The sequence below is a fragment of the Anopheles coustani genome, chromosome 2 (assembly GCF_943734705.1).
Source record: "Anopheles coustani chromosome 2, idAnoCousDA_361_x.2, whole genome shotgun sequence".
NCBI lineage: Eukaryota > Metazoa > Arthropoda > Insecta > Diptera > Culicidae > Anopheles > Anopheles coustani.
In genome coordinates this window covers 49,355,378-49,374,916 of record NC_071289.1, presented here as the reverse complement: position 1 = coordinate 49,374,916, position 19,539 = coordinate 49,355,378, and the positions used below count along the sequence as shown (strand labels likewise).

The following is a 19,539-nucleotide window of genomic DNA, read 5'->3' as shown; positions in this document are numbered from 1 at the left end:
ACACAGCTTCGGAAACAACACACCAGCCGACGAAACTGGTTGGTCACCAGATCCCAGTTGTGGCCCGGTGCTTCCCAGATGTTATTGGAAAACAGAATTCCTAGCAACCGCAGCCGCTCCACTGTGTGTAGCCATGGTAAGCAGAGCCGGTTCTCCTCCGATACCGCTCCTATGTCCAGAGCCAGAGATTTACGGACATTCGTAGTTTGGCACCAGAGCAGACGCCAAAAGCATCGATCGCTGCCTTCACTCGCTCAATTTTGGAAGGAGAGGTACTCATCCACCACTGAGACATCCTCAGCATAATCTTTGACCAGGTCATCCGGATCACAGCAAATACCTTCGGGTCTAGTGATGAGGGGATGAAGGTAAAGGATAAACAAGTGCATTGATAAGGGATCCCCTTGTCGCACGGAACTTTGGATGGGAAAGGAAGAAAATAGGGAGCCGCTATTCATCAACACGGTCAAACGCCTGCGGAAGATTAAAGAAAACGAGCTTTCCACGCTTTCTCCCTCGCTTTAGATGTATGATTATCACCTTAACAGTACTCTCTGGCTCTCTAAGAAATATAAATGCGGGCTTGTTGCGTTGACGAACTGATTGTTATTTTATGATGGTGAAATAAGTGATGTGACAAAAAAGTCGGTTATGGAAAGTAGTGAATCGGACACGTCGACAGAAGGGCAGGCAATGGTAAGAGCAAATTTATGTGTGTGCATTGGGTTAAAATCACTTGTTCAGTTTGGAGTAATAATAAAAACGAAAGAACATGGTGAAATAGCTTTTTCCAATGAAAGTTTATGCTATATTGTGATGATTATTCTAAACTTTGTTTTTCTTTCCCTTCGTATCGCAGTGAGGTTTGGAGCGCACATTTTAAGAAGAAGCGACATTTTCAGTTCAAAAAACAACGAAATCAACGGTCGGCAATACAACGATTAGTACGAGAACCTGTATTCTGGCATGGCGTTGAAATTTAATTACATAATGGAAAGTGAGGAGCAACGTTAACGAAATCATTCGTGCGGTGGTACGTATTGTTACTAATCCTGCTGTAATGTGATGATTAATAAGTTTTGTAGAGTTATATTAATGTGGATGGTTTGATCGATATTTCAATCACTTCAATTACCGTTGTTAATAGCGAATGGTGTTGACAAAAGAAATTGCTACATGATGTTGAAGATCGTTTGCTAAATAGTATGTAATTATTCATGTTTTAGGTCAATCAAGATTCTTGAAATCGAATTTTCGATCTATGCAGAAATGATACAACATTACGTAATTGAAAAATTTATTATTAACCATTTCACATGTATGCGTGAATCCTGTATTGGGTTTTTTCTGATTTGTTTTTGTATCCATTTTGCCATTTTAGTATATACTCGTGAAGTTTGTGATTGTGATCAATAGCGTCCACGAAGACGAGTGAGAACTTTCTAAATTGTGGTGAGTGTTCATTGTTTCGCTTGTTAGATTTTAAAAGTTGTACTTAAAGATAATTCGCTAACGTTTCTAACATTTATATCAACTTCATAATTTATTCAGACACGAGCGTTTCTGTGATTGTTAAAGATCAGCTGGTGAGACATAGATACAGAGTTTGCCACCTTTGTTCAGCTCTAACCCACCGATGATTGAAATAGCTCATCAACTGTTGTCTCTAAAGCATGTGGTATTGAAATAGCTCATCGACTGTTGCCTTTAACTCATCTTATTTTGTCTCTAACTCATCTGATTTTGCCTCTATCGCATTTCAGTTTGTCCCTAGCCGAAAACTTGGGAATAAACAAAGTGAATGTGGTTCTGATACTTTGTAGAACTTCAAGAACATTAAACTTTATTATTTTTGTATGCTTTAAAGATATTCTTATGTATTTTTGAACTTATGTAACTTTTGAACTGTAGAAATGGCATTTGGAATGCTTAGTGGAAGGTTCCGCGTACTTAGTAAACCGATAGAGGAAAAGGAGGAAAATGCAAAAACATTGTCATGGCTACGATTTATTTGCACAATTTTATAAGGAGAGAGGAACGTATTAGAACCAGTGATTCCCGAAACTTGCTCTCGTCACAAACCTTTACAAATTTGTCAAATTTTCCGGCAAGTAGTGCACGCGCCAGTCAAGTAACCATAGGCATAAGCACCAACCAAATGCATATAGCAAATTATTTGTTAAACAATTAAAACAAATATACTACTGAATGTAGATGCCGCTTCGGATGTCTAGATACTTCGGATACTCAGGGAAGAAAATCCTTACATACACTCATTAGTTTTTTTATTCATATTTGTTAGTATCGTTTACTGATAAAAGTTATGCACTTACTGTGTCTATTGTTTTGCCACATTCCGGGGCGGAGTTTAAAAAACCCATGGCATGGATTTCAGATTAAATTTATATAACTTTCTACGATTTCGTGTTGGCGTGAATAAATTTCACATAATCTATCGAATAAAATCACGGTGGTGGAATGATATTCATTTGCCGAGGTTTGTTTCGGGATATATAAAAATGATTTTTGATAAAGATTGGGTACATTTTAAAATATGATTTTCTAGTAAAGCAAACGGCCGTTTTGCATTTGGGAAAACATCGCAGGAAATGTTTCATTGGCAATGGCGAGTCGACATAATTTTGCTTGAAAAATCATTTGGTATGTTTGGCTCGTTTACCAAATGTCAAAGTGTAGAAAACGGTAGCAATACATTTCTAGTTCCGGTCTGATACAATGACTGAAGTGGGTTTTGCACGTTTTAAGAGATGAATGATGTGGTTTTGCACGTTAGGCAGGCGAGGCGTTAGTTAAATTGTACATTTGATTGTTTTTAAAGTTCGGCCGTAGTTTTGTAAAGTGAAGAGATTTTGTGATAGTGTATTACGCCAGGGTGCTTGCTCCTACTAGTGATGTAAAAAAGTGTAGAAAGACGAAGTGTAGTTATGTAAAAAAGTGTAGAAAGGTGATTTTGTTGTCCCGATCTGATTTGACTCAAAAGTAGGTTTTGTATGCTAGGTGTGCGTTTGCCAACTTGTACATCTCAATTTGGGCGAGAGTTTTATAAAGTGGCGCCAGTGACGGTGTATTACGCCAGGGTGCTGGCCCAAAATACAAATGCGCAGCGTTCTACAGTTTTGAAACTTTCCTAAGGTGTAGCAAAAGCAAAGTGTGTATAGAATTGAGTTTTTGCTTTATTATTATGTTTCAATGATCGTAGTCAATTGTTATTGGCCGTTAATAAATCTTGAGTCCTGTTTTTAATCCGTATCAATTAAGCAATTGAGAATGTCGAAGCTTTTGTCTAACTATATTTTAACTTCAATTGAACGACCTAGGTGGTCGTTAATGAGAATCTGCACAAGTTTAGTCTAGCTTTACATAATTCTCATCTTTTTTTCTTTACAGGTGCAGAAAATGTACTGAATACACAATGTTCTAGAATATTCATATTGTTTGGCGGCAGAACAAAAGATGAATACATAATTTAATGGTGAGTAAGCTGATTAATTATTAGGTTGATCACCGAAATTATTCGCATTGAAACTTGAATGTTATTCGTTTTAGGAGAAATGCCAAAAGATTGATGTGAAGATTTTAGGGGACAAGTAATAATTCGCACGGAATAGCTTTGGTGTTCCGTAGGCGCGATAAAATTCTTACCGTATTATTCTGTGTATAACGACCCGCTTTTAGTTCACAAATTATCAAAGTCCGATTAAGTGGGTCGTTATACACAGGTAGTAACTTTTCCATTCGATTCTAGAGTGGAGGTTAAAACACGTACCACATTGTTACAACTGATGAAATGTAGAAAACAAATTTTTTCAATTTTTTTCATAAACATAAAAAAATGGTTTTTGGGGGTCGTTATACACTGAAAAATACGGTACTTTGCTATATTGACAATGAAGGAAAAATTGTAAACAGCGGTTGGCTGGTATGTTGCAATGTTTCGTTTTGTTAGAAATATGTGCAATGTCCGCGTGTGGGGGTCCGCGACAGCCGAGCGGTAGCGCTGGTTAGAAATTCGGCCCATGAGCGCCGGGGCTAACCACCTCGACGGCGTGGGTTCGAATCCCAACCGAGACCGGACCCTCCCCTGTACGAGAGGACTGACTATCCACGTACAACAGGGAAACAAGTCTCGTAAGCCCTTAACGGGGGCAGGCATGACCAAGAGTTCGTTACGCCAAGAAGAAGAAGAAGAAGATGTGCAATGTGATGTTCATAATTTGATTTGAATTTTCAATGACGGCAAATTTCCTTCCAAATAATGTGGTGAGTTGATAATTTCTATGAAACCTGTGAAAAGGTACGATTGAATCTTTAATTACTCTGCTTTTTGGCTCATTTCAGTTTAACCGAATATTATGGCGTACTATTGGTACTTATCAAATGCTGCATTATAACTAGGCATCGTGATGAGGTTGGGTTTGTGATGTGACGTGTTGTTGATGTTGGATAGTGAATGTGTACTAACGGCAAGGGATAATTGCTACGGTATGTGCAACGGTAAGAACATCACTACTGCAGTCCAAGGTAAATGCTTGAATTTTTTCCTAGGTGGTTTTGGTTTGAACTTGATTGTTTCATAGATTTTAGATTGAAAATTTTCTTATAAAAAATATAATACATTCAGTTAAACGAAAAAGTGCGAATTTATTGGAGCCTAAATTACAGAAAATTAATAGCAGATATCTGGCTGGAAATGTGCACGGAGCTATCAGTTTTTAAGGAAAGCTTTATACTGTATTTTTTCTTAAAACTCTTGCACACCTGAGCAATGCCTGCCAAGATAATACCAAAGCAATACTTGACAACCTCTGTTTTTCTGCCAAAATAGCTTGCCTTGGCATTGCTCATGTGTGAAGTACCACCGCAAGTTGTCGACAAGTTGTCGACGACAACATTGTTGTAAATTTCATTCTATACTCGTTTTTACATTAAAAATAAACAACAACAGTTGTGTTTGAATGCGAATGATTGTTTGCGCTTGGTATACTGGTTTGTTTACCATTTCTGTACTAGGTAATATTGAATTGTCAAACATTGGCGAGGTTGCAAATAAAATTTTTTGGTTGAGCAAGATTTGGTTGCAATTTTTTCCGACAGCTGGCGATACCATAGAATCTGCATATTGGCAGTGAAAGTTGGCGCCAACATTGGCAACGTATGCAAGAACTTTTACAGTACATTATACCACCCCGAATATCATAGAATACCCCCATGCTTTCATTACATTTGTGTGCATTACGTAGATTGCTTGAATTTTGGTAACACAGTTTTTAAATTGGTTTTTTTTTTGTTATCTCTTGACTATTTTTCAGTTTCCACGTTCGAGCCCACGATGTGCACTGGCGTGTTCTTTTTAAAAAGTTTGATAAAAAGATCTAAGGATATTTTATTCACTGGTAAGTAGAGGAAGAAGGTAGGTAAGTGCTAATGATCATTGCATAATTACAAACACTTCAAATTGATACATAATACAATCATTTTTTAAATACAATATAAACTATTTATTTCATAAATAGTGAAGGTTTTACAAACCAAATCTTTTATACTTTAGCATAACATATACAGTGGACAATTAAGGACGATGTGGATGACGTAATTTGTATACAGACGAAGAACAATGATGTGGATGACGTAATTTGCAAATAGACGAAGAGCAACCTTTCGTTGCGCAGTGCCTTTGTCTCAAACATTGGAAATCGGATACACTGGAATGACAACTGACACCCTGGAGCTTCATTCCTGATGCACTGCTGCAGCAGGTCTCAGGCGGCAATAACGCGAGTGCAGGCGGTGAACATGTGTTCCAGGGTGTCACACTTAATACAGAACATGCAGGAAGCCGATGGCGTGCGTCCCATACGCAATAGCAAATCTCCGTCCGGGATCTTGCCATTCACAACAAGGTATAGTACGGACCGCTGCTCCGATGAAAGTTTTGTGTAGTGGATGTGCTTCCACGCCCTGTTTCAGTTCAGGTTCGGTAATTGTTCCTGTATATTCACGGTGGGTAACCGTTCCTTTAGCGTCTTGCGGAACGCCTTGGTGAACGAGTGTTGCTCGAGCGTGGCGGGAACGTAGGCGAGTTGCTGAAAAGCGCTCCGAAGGCACGTATACGCCGTTTGGATCGCCGTGATGTCAGGCGAGTTATCGGTATATGATGAGCACCAAACGGCATGCACTCCTGCTCTACTACGTACCGGTTGGTCATCAAGGCTATAGCTGCTACGGCTGGGATGTGTAGGTTGAGTCCCCCACGATTTCGAGGCAACGCCAGTTGGAGCGTGTCCATTGTGCCTGAGCCGACGACCGACGCAACAAAACACAGCTTCGGAAACAACACACCAGCCGACGAAACTGGTTGGTCACCAGATCCCAGTTGTGGCCCGGTGCTTCCCAGATGTTATTGGAAAACAGAATTCCTAGCAACCGCAGCCGCTCCACTGTGTGTAGCCATGGTAAGCAGAGCCGGTTCTCCTCCGATACCGCTCCTATGTCCAGAGCCAGAGATTTACGGACATTCGTAGTTTGGCACCAGAGCAGACGCCAAAAGCATCGATCGCTGCCTTCACTCGCTCAATTTTGGAAGGAGAGGTACTCATCCACCACTGAGACATCCTCAGCATAATCTTTGACCAGGTCATCCGGATCACAGCAAATACCTTCGGGTCTAGTGATGAGGGGATGAAGGTAAAGGATAAACAAGTGCATTGATAAGGGATCCCCTTGTCGCACGGAACTTTGGATGGGAAAGGAAGAAAACAGGGAGCCGCTATTCATCAACACGGTCAAACGCCTGCGGAAGATTAAAGAAAACGAGCTTTCCACGCTTTCTCCCTCGCTTTAGATGTATGATTATCACCTTAACAGTACTCTCTGGCTCTCTAAGAAATATAAATGCGGGCTTGTTGCGTTGACGAACTGATTGTTATTTTATGATGGTGAAATAAGTGATGTGACAAAAAAGTCGGTTATGGAAAGTAGTGAATCGGACACGTCGACAGAAGGGCAGGCAATGGTAAGAGCAAATTTATGTGCGTGCATTGGGTTAAAATCACTTGTTCAGTTTGGAGTAATAATAAAAACGAAAGAACATGGTGAAATAGCTTTTTCCAATGAAAGTTTATGCTATATTGTGATGATTATTCTAAACTTTGTTTTTCTTTCCCTTCGTATCGCAGTGAGGTTTGGAGCGCACATTTTAAGAAGAAGCGACATTTTCAGTTCAAAAAACAACGAAATCAACGGTCGGCAATACAACGATTAGTACGAGAACCTGTATTCTGGCATGGCGTTGAAATTTAATTACATAATGGAAAGTGAGGAGCAACGTTAACGAAATCATTCGTGCGGTGGTACGTATTGTTACTAATCCTGCTGTAATGTGATGATTAATAAGTTTTGTAGAGTTATATTAATGTGGATGGTTTGATCGATATTTCAATCACTTCAATTACCGTTGTTAATAGCGAATGGTGTTGACAAAAGAAATTGCTACATGATGTTGAAGATCGTTTGCTAAACAGTATGTAATTATTCATGTTTTAGGTCAATCAAGATTCTTGAAATCGAATTTTCGATCTGATATGATACAACATTACGTAAATGATACAACATTACGTAATTGAAAAATTTATTATTAACCATTTCACATGTATGCGTGAATCCTGTATTGGGTTTTTTCTGATTTGTTTTTGTATCCATTTTGCCATTTTAGTATATACTCGTGAAGTTTGTGATTGTGATCAATAGCGTCCACGAAGACGAGTGAGAACTTTCTAAATTGTGGTGAGTGTTCATTGTTTCGCTTGTTAGATTTTAAAAGTTGTACTTAAAGATAATTCGCTAACGTTTCTAACATTTATATCAACTTCATAATTTATTCAGACACGAGCGTTTCTGTGATTGTTAAAGATCAGCTGGTGAGACATAGATACAGAGTTTGCCACCTTTGTTCAGCTCTAACCCACCGATGATTGAAATAGCTCATCAACTGTTGTCTCTAAAGCATGTGGTATTGAAATAGCTCATCGACTGTTGCCTTTAACTCATCTTATTTTGTCTCTAACTCATCTGATTTTGCCTCTATCGCATTTCAGTTTGTCCCTAGCCGAAAACTTGGGAATAAACAAAGTGAATGTGGTTGTGATACTTTGTAGAACTTCAAGAACATTAAACTTTATTATTTTTGTATGCTTTAAAGATATTCTTATGTATTTTTGAACTTATGTAACTTTTGAACTGTAGAAATGGCATTTGGAATGCTTAGTGGAAGGTTCCGCGTACTTAGTAAACCGATAGAGGAAAAGGAGGAAAATGCAAAAACATTGTCATGGCTACGATTTATTTGCACAATTTTATAAGGAGAGAGGAACGTATTAGAACCAGTGATTCCCGAAACTTGCTCTCGTCACAAACCTTTACAAATTTGTCAAATTTTCCGGCAAGTAGTGCACGCGCCAGTCAAGTAACCATAGGCATAAGCACCAACCAAATGCATATAGCAAATTATTTGTTAAACAATTAAAACAAATATACTACTGAATGTAGATGCCGCTTCGGATGTCTAGATACTTCGGATACTCAGGGAAGAAAATCCTTACATACACTCATTAGTTTTTTTATTCATATTTGTTAGTATCGTTTACTGATAAAAGTTATGCACTTACTGTGTCTATTGTTTTGCCACATTCCGGGGCGGAGTTTAAAAAACCCATGGCATGGATTTCAGATTAAATTTATATAACTTTCTACGATTTCGTGTTGGCGTGAATAAATTTCACATAATCTATCGAATAAAATCACGGTGGTGGAATGATATTCATTTGCCGAGGTTTGTTTCGGGATATATAAAAATGATTTTTGATAAAGATTGGGTACATTTTAAAATATGATTTTCTAGTAAAGCAAACGGCCGTTTTGCATTTGGGAAAACATCGCAGGAAATGTTTCATTGGCAATGGCGAGTCGACATAATTTTGCTTGAAAAATCATTTGGTATGTTTGGCTCGTTTACCAAATGTCAAAGTGTAGAAAACGGTAGCAATACATTTCTAGTTCCGGTCTGATACAATGACTGAAGTGGGTTTTGCACGTTTTAAGAGATGAATGATGTGGTTTTGCACGTTAGGCAGGCGAGGCGTTAGTTAAATTGTACATTTGATTGTTTTTAAAGTTCGGCCGTAGTTTTGTAAAGTGAAGAGATTTTGTGATAGTGTATTACGCCAGGGTGCTTGCTCCTACTAGTGATGTAAAAAAGTGTAGAAAGACGAAGTGTAGTTATGTAAAAAAGTGTAGAAAGGTGATTTTGTTGTCCCGATCTGATTTGACTCAAAAGTAGGTTTTGTATGCTAGGTGTGCGTTTGCCAACTTGTACATCTCAATTTGGGCGAGAGTTTTATAAAGTGGCGCCAGTGACGGTGTATTACGCCAGGGTGCTGGCCCAAAATACAAATGCGCAGCGTTCTACAGTTTTGAAACTTTCCTAAGGTGTAGCAAAAGCAAAGTGTGTATAGAATTGAGTTTTTGCTTTATTATTATGTTTCAATGATCGTAGTCAATTGTTATTGGCCGTTAATAAATCTTGAGTCCTGTTTTTAATCCGTATCAATTAAGCAATTGAGAATGTCGAAGCTTTTGTCTAACTATATTTTAACTTCAATTGAACGACCTAGGTGGTCGTTAATGAGAATCTGCACAAGTTTAGTCAAGCTTTACATAATTCTCATCTTTTTTTCTTTCAGGTGCAGAAAATGTACTGAATACACAATGTTCTAGAATATTCATATTGTTTGGCGGCAGAACAAAAGATGAATACATAATTTAATGGTGAGTAAGCTGATTAATTATTAGGTTGATCACCGAAATTATTCGCATTGAAACTTGAATGTTATTCGTTTTAGGAGAAATGCCAAAAGATTGATGTGAAGATTTTAGGGGACAAGTAATAATTCGCACGGAATAGCTTTGGTGTTCCGTAGGCGCGATAAAATTCTTACCGTATTATTCTGTGTATAACGACCCGCTTTTAGTTCACAAATTATCAAAGTCCGATTAAGTGGGTCGTTATACACAGGTAGTAACTTTTCCATTCGATTCTAGAGTGGAGGTTAAAACACGTACCACATTGTTACAACTGATGAAATGTAGAAAACAAATTTTTTCAATTTTTTTCATAAACATAAAAAAATGGTTTTTGGGGGTCGTTATACACTGAAAAATACGGTACTTTGCTATATTGACAATGAAGGAAAAATTGTAAACAGCGGTTGGCTGGTATGTTGCAATGTTTCGTTTTGTTAGAAATATGTGCAATGTCCGCGTGTGGGGGTCCGCGACAGCCGAGCGGTAGCGCTGGTTAGAAATTCGGCCCATGAGCGCCGGGGCTAACCACCTCGACGGCGTGGGTTCGAATCCCAACCGAGACCGGACCCTCCCCTGTACGAGAGGACTGACTATCCACGTACAACAGGGAAACAAGTCTCGTAAGCCCTTAACGGGGGCAGGCATGACCAAGAGTTCGTTACGCCAAGAAGAAGAAGAAGAAGATGTGCAATGTGATGTTCATAATTTGATTTGAATTTTCAATGACGGCAAATTTCCTTCCAAATAATGTGGTGAGTTGATAATTTCTATGAAACCTGTGAAAAGGTACGATTGAATCTTTAATTACTCTGCTTTTTGGCTCATTTCAGTTTAACCGAATATTATGGCGTACTATTGGTACTTATCAAATGCTGCATTATAACTAGGCATCGTGATGAGGTTGGGTTTGTGATGTGACGTGTTGTTGATGTTGGATAGTGAATGTGTACTAACGGCAAGGGATAATTGCTACGGTATGTGCAACGGTAAGAACATCACTACTGCAGTCCAAGGTAAATGCTTGAATTTTTTCCTAGGTGGTTTTGGTTTGAACTTGATTGTTTCATAGATTTTAGATTGAAAATTTTCTTATAAAAAATATAATACATTCAGTTAAACGAAAAAGTGCGAATTTATTGGAGCCTAAATTACAGAAAATTAATAGCAGATATCTGGCTGGAAATGTGCACGGAGCTATCAGTTTTTAAGGAAAGCTTTATACTGTATTTTTTCTTAAAACTCTTGCACACCTGAGCAATGCCTGCCAAGATAATACCAAAGCAATACTTGACAACCTCTGTTTTTCTGCCAAAATAGCTTGCCTTGGCATTGCTCATGTGTGAAGTACCACCGCAAGTTGTCGACGACAACATTGTTGTAAATTTCATTCTATACTCGTTTTTACATTAAAAATAAACAACAACAGTTGTGTTTGAATGCGAATGATTGTTTGCGCTTGGTATACTGGTTTGGTTACCATTTCTGTACTAGGTAATATTGAATTGTCAAACATTGGCGAGGTTGCAAATAAAATTTTTTGGTTGAGCAAGATTTGGTTGCAATTTTTTCCGACAGCTGGCGATACCATAGAATCTGTATATTGGCAGTGAAAGTTGGCGCCAACATTGGCAACGTATGCAAGAACTTTTACAGTACATTATACCACCCCGAATATCATAGAATACCCCCATGCTTTCATTACATTTGTGTGCATTACGTAGATTGCTTGAATTTTGGTAACACAGTTTTTAAATTGGTTTTTTTTTTGTTATCTCTTGACTATTTTTCAGTTTCCACGTTCGAGCCCACGATGTGCACTGGCGTGTTCTTTTTAAAAAGTTTGATAAAAAGATCTAAGGATATTTTATTCACTGGTAAGTAGAGGAAGAAGGTAGGTAAGTGCTAATGATCATTGCATAATTACAAACACTTCAAATTGATACATAATACAATCATTTTTTAAATACAATATAAACTATTTATTTCATAAATAGTGAAGGTTTTACAAACCAAATCTTTTATACTTTAGCATAACATATACAGTGGACAATTAAGGACGATGTGGATGACGTAATTTGTATACAGACGAAGAACAATGATGTGGATGACGTAATTTGCAAATAGACGAAGAGCAACCTTTCGTTGCGCAGTGCCTTTGTCTCAAACATTGGAAATCGGATACACTGGAATGACAACTGACACCCTGGAGCTTCATTCCTGATGCACTGCTGCAGCAGGTCTCAGGCGGCAATAACGCGAGTGCAGGCGGTGAACATGTGTTCCAGGGTGTCACACTTAATACAGAACATGCAGGAAGCCGATGGCGTGCGTCCCATACGCAATAGCAAATCTCCGTCCGGGATCTTGCCATTCACAACAAGGTATAGTACGGACCGCTGCTCCGATGAAAGTTTTGTGTAGTGGATGTGCTTCCACGCCCTGTTTCAGTTCAGGTTCGGTAATTGTTCCTGTATATTCACGGTGGGTAACCGTTCCTTTAGCGTCTTGCGGAACGCCTTGGTGAACGAGTGTTGCTCGAGCGTGGCGGGAACGTAGGCGAGTTGCTGAAAAGCGCTCCGAAGGCACGTATACGCCGTTTGGATCGCCGTGATGTCAGGCGAGTTATCGGTATATGATGAGCACCAAACGGCATGCACTCCTGCTCTACTACGTACCGGTTGGTCATCAAGGCTATAGCTGCTACGGCTGGGATGTGTAGGTTGAGTCCCCCACGATTTCGAGGCAACGCCAGTTGGAGCGCGTCCATTGTGCCTGAGCCGACGACCGACGCAACAAAACACAGCTTCGGAAACAACACACCAGCCGACGAAACTGGTTGGTCACCAGATCCCAGTTGTGGCCCGGTGCTTCCCAGATGTTATTGGAAAACAGAATTCCTAGCAACCGCAGCCGCTCCACTGTGTGTAGCCATGGTAAGCAGAGCCGGTTCTCCTCCGATACCGCTCCTATGTCCAGAGCCAGAGATTTACGGACATTCGTAGTTTGGCACCAGAGCAGACGCCAAAAGCATCGATCGCTGCCTTCACTCGCTCAATTTTGGAAGGAGAGGTACTCATCCACCACTGAGACATCCTCAGCATAATCTTTGACCAGGTCATCCGGATCACAGCAAATACCTTCGGGTCTAGTGATGAGGGGATGAAGGTAAAGGATAAACAAGTGCATTGATAAGGGATCCCCTTGTCGCACGGAACTTTGGATGGGAAAGGAAGAAAATAGGGAGCCGCTATTCATCAACACGGTCAAACGCCTGCGGAAGATTAAAGAAAACGAGCTTTCCACGCTTTCTCCCTCGCTTTAGATGTATGATTATCACCTTAACAGTACTCTCTGGCTCTCTAAGAAATATAAATGCGGGCTTGTTGCGTTGACGAACTGATTGTTATTTTATGATGGTGAAATAAGTGATGTGACAAAAAAGTCGGTTATGGAAAGTAGTGAATCGGACACGTCGACAGAAGGGCAGGCAATGGTAAGAGCAAATTTATGTGTGTGCATTGGGTTAAAATCACTTGTTCAGTTTGGAGTAATAATAAAAACGAAAGAACATGGTGAAATAGCTTTTTCCAATGAAAGTTTATGCTATATTGTGATGATTATTCTAAACTTTGTTTTTCTTTCCCTTCGTATCGCAGTGAGGTTTGGAGCGCACATTTTAAGAAGAAGCGACATTTTCAGTTCAAAAAACAACGAAATCAACGGTCGGCAATACAACGATTAGTACGAGAACCTGTATTCTGGCATGGCGTTGAAATTTAATTACATAATGGAAAGTGAGGAGCAACGTTAACGAAATCATTCGTGCGGTGGTACGTATTGTTACTAATCCTGCTGTAATGTGATGATTAATAAGTTTTGTAGAGTTATATTAATGTGGATGGTTTGATCGATATTTCAATCACTTCAATTACCGTTGTTAATAGCGAATGGTGTTGACAAAAGAAATTGCTACATGATGTTGAAGATCGTTTGCTAAACAGTATGTAATTATTCATGTTTTAGGTCAATCAAGATTCTTGAAATCGAATTTTCGATCTATGCAGAAATGATACAACATTACGTAATTGAAAAATTTATTATTAACCATTTCACATGTATGCGTGAATCCTGTATTGGGTTTTTTCTGATTTGTTTTTGTATCCATTTTGCCATTTTAGTATATACTCGTGAAGTTTGTGATTGTGATCAATAGCGTCCACGAAGACGAGTGAGAACTTTCTAAATTGTGGTGAGTGTTCATTGTTTCGCTTGTTAGATTTTAAAAGTTGTACTTAAAGATAATTCGCTAACGTTTCTAACATTTATATCAACTTCATAATTTATTCAGACACGAGCGTTTCTGTGATTGTTAAAGATCAGCTGGTGAGACATAGATACAGAGTTTGCCACCTTTGTTCAGCTCTAACCCACCGATGATTGAAATAGCTCATCAACTGTTGTCTCTAAAGCATGTGGTATTGAAATAGCTCATCGACTGTTGCCTTTAACTCATCTTATTTTGTCTCTAACTCATCTGATTTTGCCTCTATCGCATTTCAGTTTGTCCCTAGCCGAAAACTTGGGAATAAACAAAGTGAATGTGGTTCTGATACTTTGTAGAACTTCAAGAACATTAAACTTTATTATTTTTGTATGCTTTAAAGATATTCTTATGTATTTTTGAACTTATGTAACTTTTGAACTGTAGAAATGGCATTTGGAATGCTTAGTGAAAGGTTCCGCGTACTTAGTAAACCGATAGAGGAAAAGGAGGAAAATGCAAAAACATTGTCATGGCTACGATTTATTTGCACAATTTTATAAGGAGAGAGGAACGTATTAGAACCAGTGATTCCCGAAACTTGCTCTCGTCACAAACCTTTACAAATTTGTCAAATTTTCCGGCAAGTAGTGCACGCGCCAGTCAAGTAACCATAGGCATAAGCACCAACCAAATGCATATAGCAAATTATTTGTTAAACAATTAAAACAAATATACTACTGAATGTAGATGCCGCTTCGGATGTCTAGATACTTCAGATACTCAGGGAAGAAAATCCTTACATACACTCATTAGTTTTTTATTCATATTTGTTAGTATCGTTTACTGATAAAAGTTATGCACTTACTGTGTCTATTGTTTTGCCACATTCCGGGGCGGAGTTTAAAAAACCCATGGCATGGATTTCAGATTAAATTTATATAACTTTCTACGATTTCGTGTTGGCGTGAATAAATTTCACATAATCTATCGAATAAAATCACGGTGGTGGAATGATATTCATTTGCCGAGGTTTGTTTCGGGATATATAAAAATGATTTTTGATAAAGATTGGGTACATTTTAAAATATGATTTTCTAGTAAAGCAAACGGCCGTTTTGCATTTGGGAAAACATCGCAGGAAATGTTTCATTGGCAATGGCGAGTCGACATAATTTTGCTTGAAAAATCATTTGGTATGTTTGGCTCGTTTACCAAATGTCAAAGTGTAGAAAACGGTAGCAATACATTTCTAGTTCCGGTCTGATACAATGACTGAAGTGGGTTTTGCACGTTTTAAGAGATGAATGATGTGGTTTTGCACGTTAGGCAGGCGAGGCGTTAGTTAAATTGTACATTTGATTGTTTTTAAAGTTCGGCCGTAGTTTTGTAAAGTGAAGAGATTTTGTGATAGTGTATTACGCCAGGGTGCTTGCTCCTACTAGTGATGTAAAAAAGTGTAGAAAGACGAAGTGTAGTTATGTAAAAAAGTGTAGAAAGGTGATTTTGTTGTCCCGATCTGATTTGACTCAAAAGTAGGTTTTGTATGCTAGGTGTGCGTTTGCCAACTTGTACATCTCAATTTGGGCGAGAGTTTTATAAAGTGGCGCCAGTGACGGTGTATTACGCCAGGGTGCTGGCCCAAAATACAAATGCGCAGCGTTCTACAGTTTTGAAACTTTCCTAAGGTGTAGCAAAAGCAAAGTGTGTATAGAATTGAGTTTTTGCTTTATTATTATGTTTCAATGATCGTAGTCAATTGTTATTGGCCGTTAATAAATCTTGAGTCCTGTTTTCAATCCGTATCAATTAAGCAATTGAGAATGTCGAAGCTTTTGTCTAACTATATTTTAACTTCAATTGAACGACCTAGGTGGTCGTTAATGAGAATCTGCACAAGTTTAGTCTAGCTTTACATAATTCTCATCATTTTTTCTTTACAGGTGCAGAAAATGTACTGAATACACAATGTTCTAGAATATTCATATTGTTTGGCGGCAGAACAAAAGATGAATACATAATTTAATGGTGAGTAAGCTGATTAATTATTAGGTTGATCACCGAAATTATTCGCATTGAAACTTGAATGTTATTCGTTTTAGGAGAAATGCCAAAAGATTGATGTGAAGATTTTAGGGGACAAGTAATAATTCGCACGGAATAGCTTTGGTGTTCCGTAGGCGCGATAAAATTCTTACCGTATTATTCTGTGTATAACGACCCGCTTTTAGTTCACAAATTATCAAAGTCCGATTAAGTGGGTCGTTATACACAGGTAGTAACTTTTCCATTCGATTCTAGAGTGGAGGTTAAAACACGTACCACATTGTTACAACTGATGAAATGTAGAAAACAAATTTTTTCAATTTTTTTCATAAACATAAAAAAATGGTTTTTGGGGGTCGTTATACACTGAAAAATACGGTACTTTGCTATATTGACAATGAAGGAAAAATTGTAAACAGCGGTTGGCTGGTATGTTGCAATGTTTCGTTTTGTTAGAAATATGTGCAATGTCCGCGTGTGGGGGTCCGCGACAGCCGAGCGGTAGCGCTGGTTAGAAATTCGGCCCATGAGCGCCGGGGCTAACCACCTCGACGGCGTGGGTTCGAATCCCAACCGAGACCGGACCCTCCCCTGTACGAGAGGACTGACTATCCACGTACAACAGGGAAACAAGTCTCGTAAGCCCTTAACGGGGGCAGGCATGACCAAGAGTTCGTTACGCCAAGAAGAAGAAGAAGAAGATGTGCAATGTGATGTTCATAATTTGATTTGAATTTTCAATGACGGCAAATTTCCTTCCAAATAATGTGGTGAGTTGATAATTTCTATGAAACCTGTGAAAAGGTACGATTGAATCTTTAATTACTCTGCTTTTTGGCTCATTTCAGTTTAACCGAATATTATGGCGTACTATTGGTACTTATCAAATGCTGCATTATAACTAGGCATCGTGATGAGGTTGGGTTTGTGATGTGACGTGTTGTTGATGTTGGATAGTGAATGTGTACTAACGGCAAGGGATAATTGCTACGGTATGTGCAACGGTAAGAACATCACTACTGCAGTCCAAGGTAAATGCTTGAATTTTTTCCTAGGTGGTTTTGGTTTGAACTTGATTGTTTCATAGATTTTAGATTGAAAATTTTCTTATAAAAAATATAATACATTCAGTTAAACGAAAAAGTGCGAATTTATTGGAGCCTAAATTACAGAAAATTAATAGCAGATATCTGGCTGGAAATGTGCACGGAGCTATCAGTTTTTAAGGAAAGCTTTATACTGTATTTTTTCTTAAAACTCTTGCACACCTGAGCAATGCCTGCCAAGATAATACCAAAGCAATACTTGACAACCTCTGTTTTTCTGCCAAAATAGCTTGCCTTGGCATTGCTCATGTGTGAAGTACCACCGCAAGTTGTCGACAAGTTGTCGACGACAACATTGTTGTAAATTTCATTCTATACTCGTTTTTACATTAAAAATAAACAACAACAGTTGTGTTTGAATGCGAATGATTGTTTGCGCTTGGTATACTGGTTTGTTTACCATTTCTGTACTAGGTAATATTGAATTGTCAAACATTGGCGAGGTTGCAAATAAAATTTTTTGGTTGAGCAAGATTTGGTTGCAATTTTTTCCGACAGCTGGCGATACCATAGAATCTGCATATTGGTAGTGAAAGTTGGCGCCAACATTGGCAACGTATGCAAGAACTTTTACAGTACATTATACCACCCCGAATATCATAGAATACCCCCATGCTTTCATTACATTTGTGTGCATTACGTAGATTGCTTGAATTTTGGTAACACAGTTTTTAAATTGGTTTTTTTTTGTTATCTCTTGACTATTTTTCAGTTTCCACGTTCGAGCCCACGATGTGCACTGGCGTGTTCTTTTTAAAAAGTTTGATAAAAAGATCTAAGGATATTTTATTCACTGGTAAGTAGAGGAAGAAGGTAGGTAAGTGCTAATGATCATTGCATAATTACAAACACTTCAAATTGATACATAATACAATCATTTTTTAAATACAATATAAACTATTTATTTCATAAATAGTGAAGGTTTTACAAACCAAATCTTTTATACTTTAGCATAACATATACAGTGGACAATTAAGGACGATGTGGATGACGTAATTTGTATACAGACGAAGAACAATGATGTGGATGACGTAATTTGCAAATAGACGAAGAGCAACCTTTCGTTGCGCAGTGCCTTTGTCTCAAACATTGGAAATCGGATACACTGGAATGACAACTGACACCCTGGAGCTTCATTCCTGATGCACTGCTGCAGCAGGTCTCAGGCGGCAATAACGCGAGTGCAGGCGGTGAACATGTGTTCCAGGGTGTCACACTTAATACAGAACATGCAGGAAGCCGATGGCGTGCGTCCCATACGCAATAGCAAATCTCCGTCCGGGATCTTGCCATTCACAACAAGGTATAGTACGGACCGCTGCTCCGATGAAAGTTTTGTGTAGTGGATGTGCTTCCACGCCCTGTTTCAGTTCAGGTTCGGTAATTGTTCCTGTATATTCACGGTGGGTAACCGTTCCTTTAGCGTCTTGCGGAACGCCTTGGTGAACGAGTGTTGCTCGAGCGTGGCGGGAACGTAGGCGAGTTGCTGAAAAGCGCTCCGAAGGCACGTATACGCCGTTTGGATCGCCGTGATGTCAGGCGAGTTATCGGTATATGATGAGCACCAAACGGCATGCACTCCTGCTCTACTACGTACCGGTTGGTTATCAAGGCTATAGCTGCTACGGCTGGGATGTGTAGGTTGAGTCCCCCACGATTTCGAGGCAACGCCAGTTGGAGCGCGTCCATTGTGCCTGAGCCGACGACCGACGCAACAAAACACAGCTTCGGAAACAACACACCAGCCGACGAAACTGGTTGGTCACCAGATCCCAGTTGTGGCCCGGTGCTTCCCAGATGTTATTGGAAAACAGAATTCCTAGCAACCGCAGCCGCTCCACTGTGTGTAGCCATGGTAAGCAGAGCCGGTTCTCCTCCGATACCGCTCCTATGTCCAGAGCCAGAGATTTACGGACATTCGTAGTTTGGCACCAGAGCAGACGCCAAAAGCATCGATCGCTGCCTTCACTCGCTCAATTTTGGAAGGAGAGGTACTCATCCACCACTGAGACATCCTCAGCATAATCTTTGACCAGGTCATCCGGATCACAGCAAATACCTTCGGGTCTAGTGATGAGGGGATGAAGGTAAAGGATAAACAAGTGCATTGATAAGGGATCCCCTTGTCGCACGGAACTTTGGATGGGAAAGGAAGAAAATAGGGAGCCGCTATTCATCAACACGGTCAAACGCCTGCGGAAGATTAAAGAAAACGAGCTTTCCACGCTTTCTCCCTCGCTTTAGATG

The 19,539-nt window shown here is 39.2% G+C and overlaps 3 long non-coding RNA genes across 9 annotated transcripts; all 3 read left to right on the top strand.

Moving 5' to 3' along the window:
- The first annotated feature begins 762 nt into the window (after window positions 1-762).
- LOC131265914 (uncharacterized) lies at window positions 763-6,243 on the top strand. 3 transcript variants are annotated; one of them, XR_009178318.1, is made up of 6 exons: window positions 763-1,033; window positions 3,409-3,493; window positions 3,568-4,281; window positions 4,360-4,542; window positions 5,331-5,414; window positions 5,570-6,243. It is a non-coding gene; the product is annotated as an uncharacterized LOC131265914 (long non-coding RNA). The 3 variants fall into 3 exon arrangements; XR_009178316.1 differs by lacking the exon at window positions 5,570-6,243 and having other exon boundaries at window positions 5,331-5,442; XR_009178317.1 differs by lacking the exons at window positions 763-1,033; window positions 5,570-6,243 and adding an exon at window positions 1,381-1,452 and having other exon boundaries at window positions 5,331-5,442.
- An 860-nt stretch (window positions 6,244-7,103) lies between these two features.
- LOC131265913 (uncharacterized) lies at window positions 7,104-13,264 on the top strand. Of its 3 annotated transcripts, XR_009178315.1 has the most exons (6): window positions 7,104-7,370; window positions 9,759-9,843; window positions 9,918-10,631; window positions 10,710-10,892; window positions 11,670-11,753; window positions 11,909-13,264. It is a non-coding gene; the product is annotated as an uncharacterized LOC131265913 (long non-coding RNA). The 3 variants fall into 3 exon arrangements; XR_009178313.1 differs by lacking the exon at window positions 11,909-13,264 and having other exon boundaries at window positions 7,106-7,370; window positions 11,670-11,781; XR_009178314.1 differs by lacking the exons at window positions 7,104-7,370; window positions 11,909-13,264 and adding an exon at window positions 7,732-7,803 and having other exon boundaries at window positions 11,670-11,781.
- A 174-nt stretch (window positions 13,265-13,438) lies between these two features.
- On the top strand, window positions 13,439-18,860 carry LOC131265916 (uncharacterized). Of its 3 annotated transcripts, XR_009178321.1 has the most exons (6): window positions 13,439-13,709; window positions 16,084-16,168; window positions 16,243-16,956; window positions 17,035-17,217; window positions 18,005-18,088; window positions 18,244-18,860. It is a non-coding gene; the product is annotated as an uncharacterized LOC131265916 (long non-coding RNA). The 3 variants fall into 3 exon arrangements; XR_009178319.1 differs by lacking the exon at window positions 18,244-18,860 and having other exon boundaries at window positions 18,005-18,116; XR_009178320.1 differs by lacking the exons at window positions 13,439-13,709; window positions 18,244-18,860 and adding an exon at window positions 14,057-14,128 and having other exon boundaries at window positions 18,005-18,116.
- The last annotated feature ends 679 nt before the right edge of the window (window positions 18,861-19,539 follow it).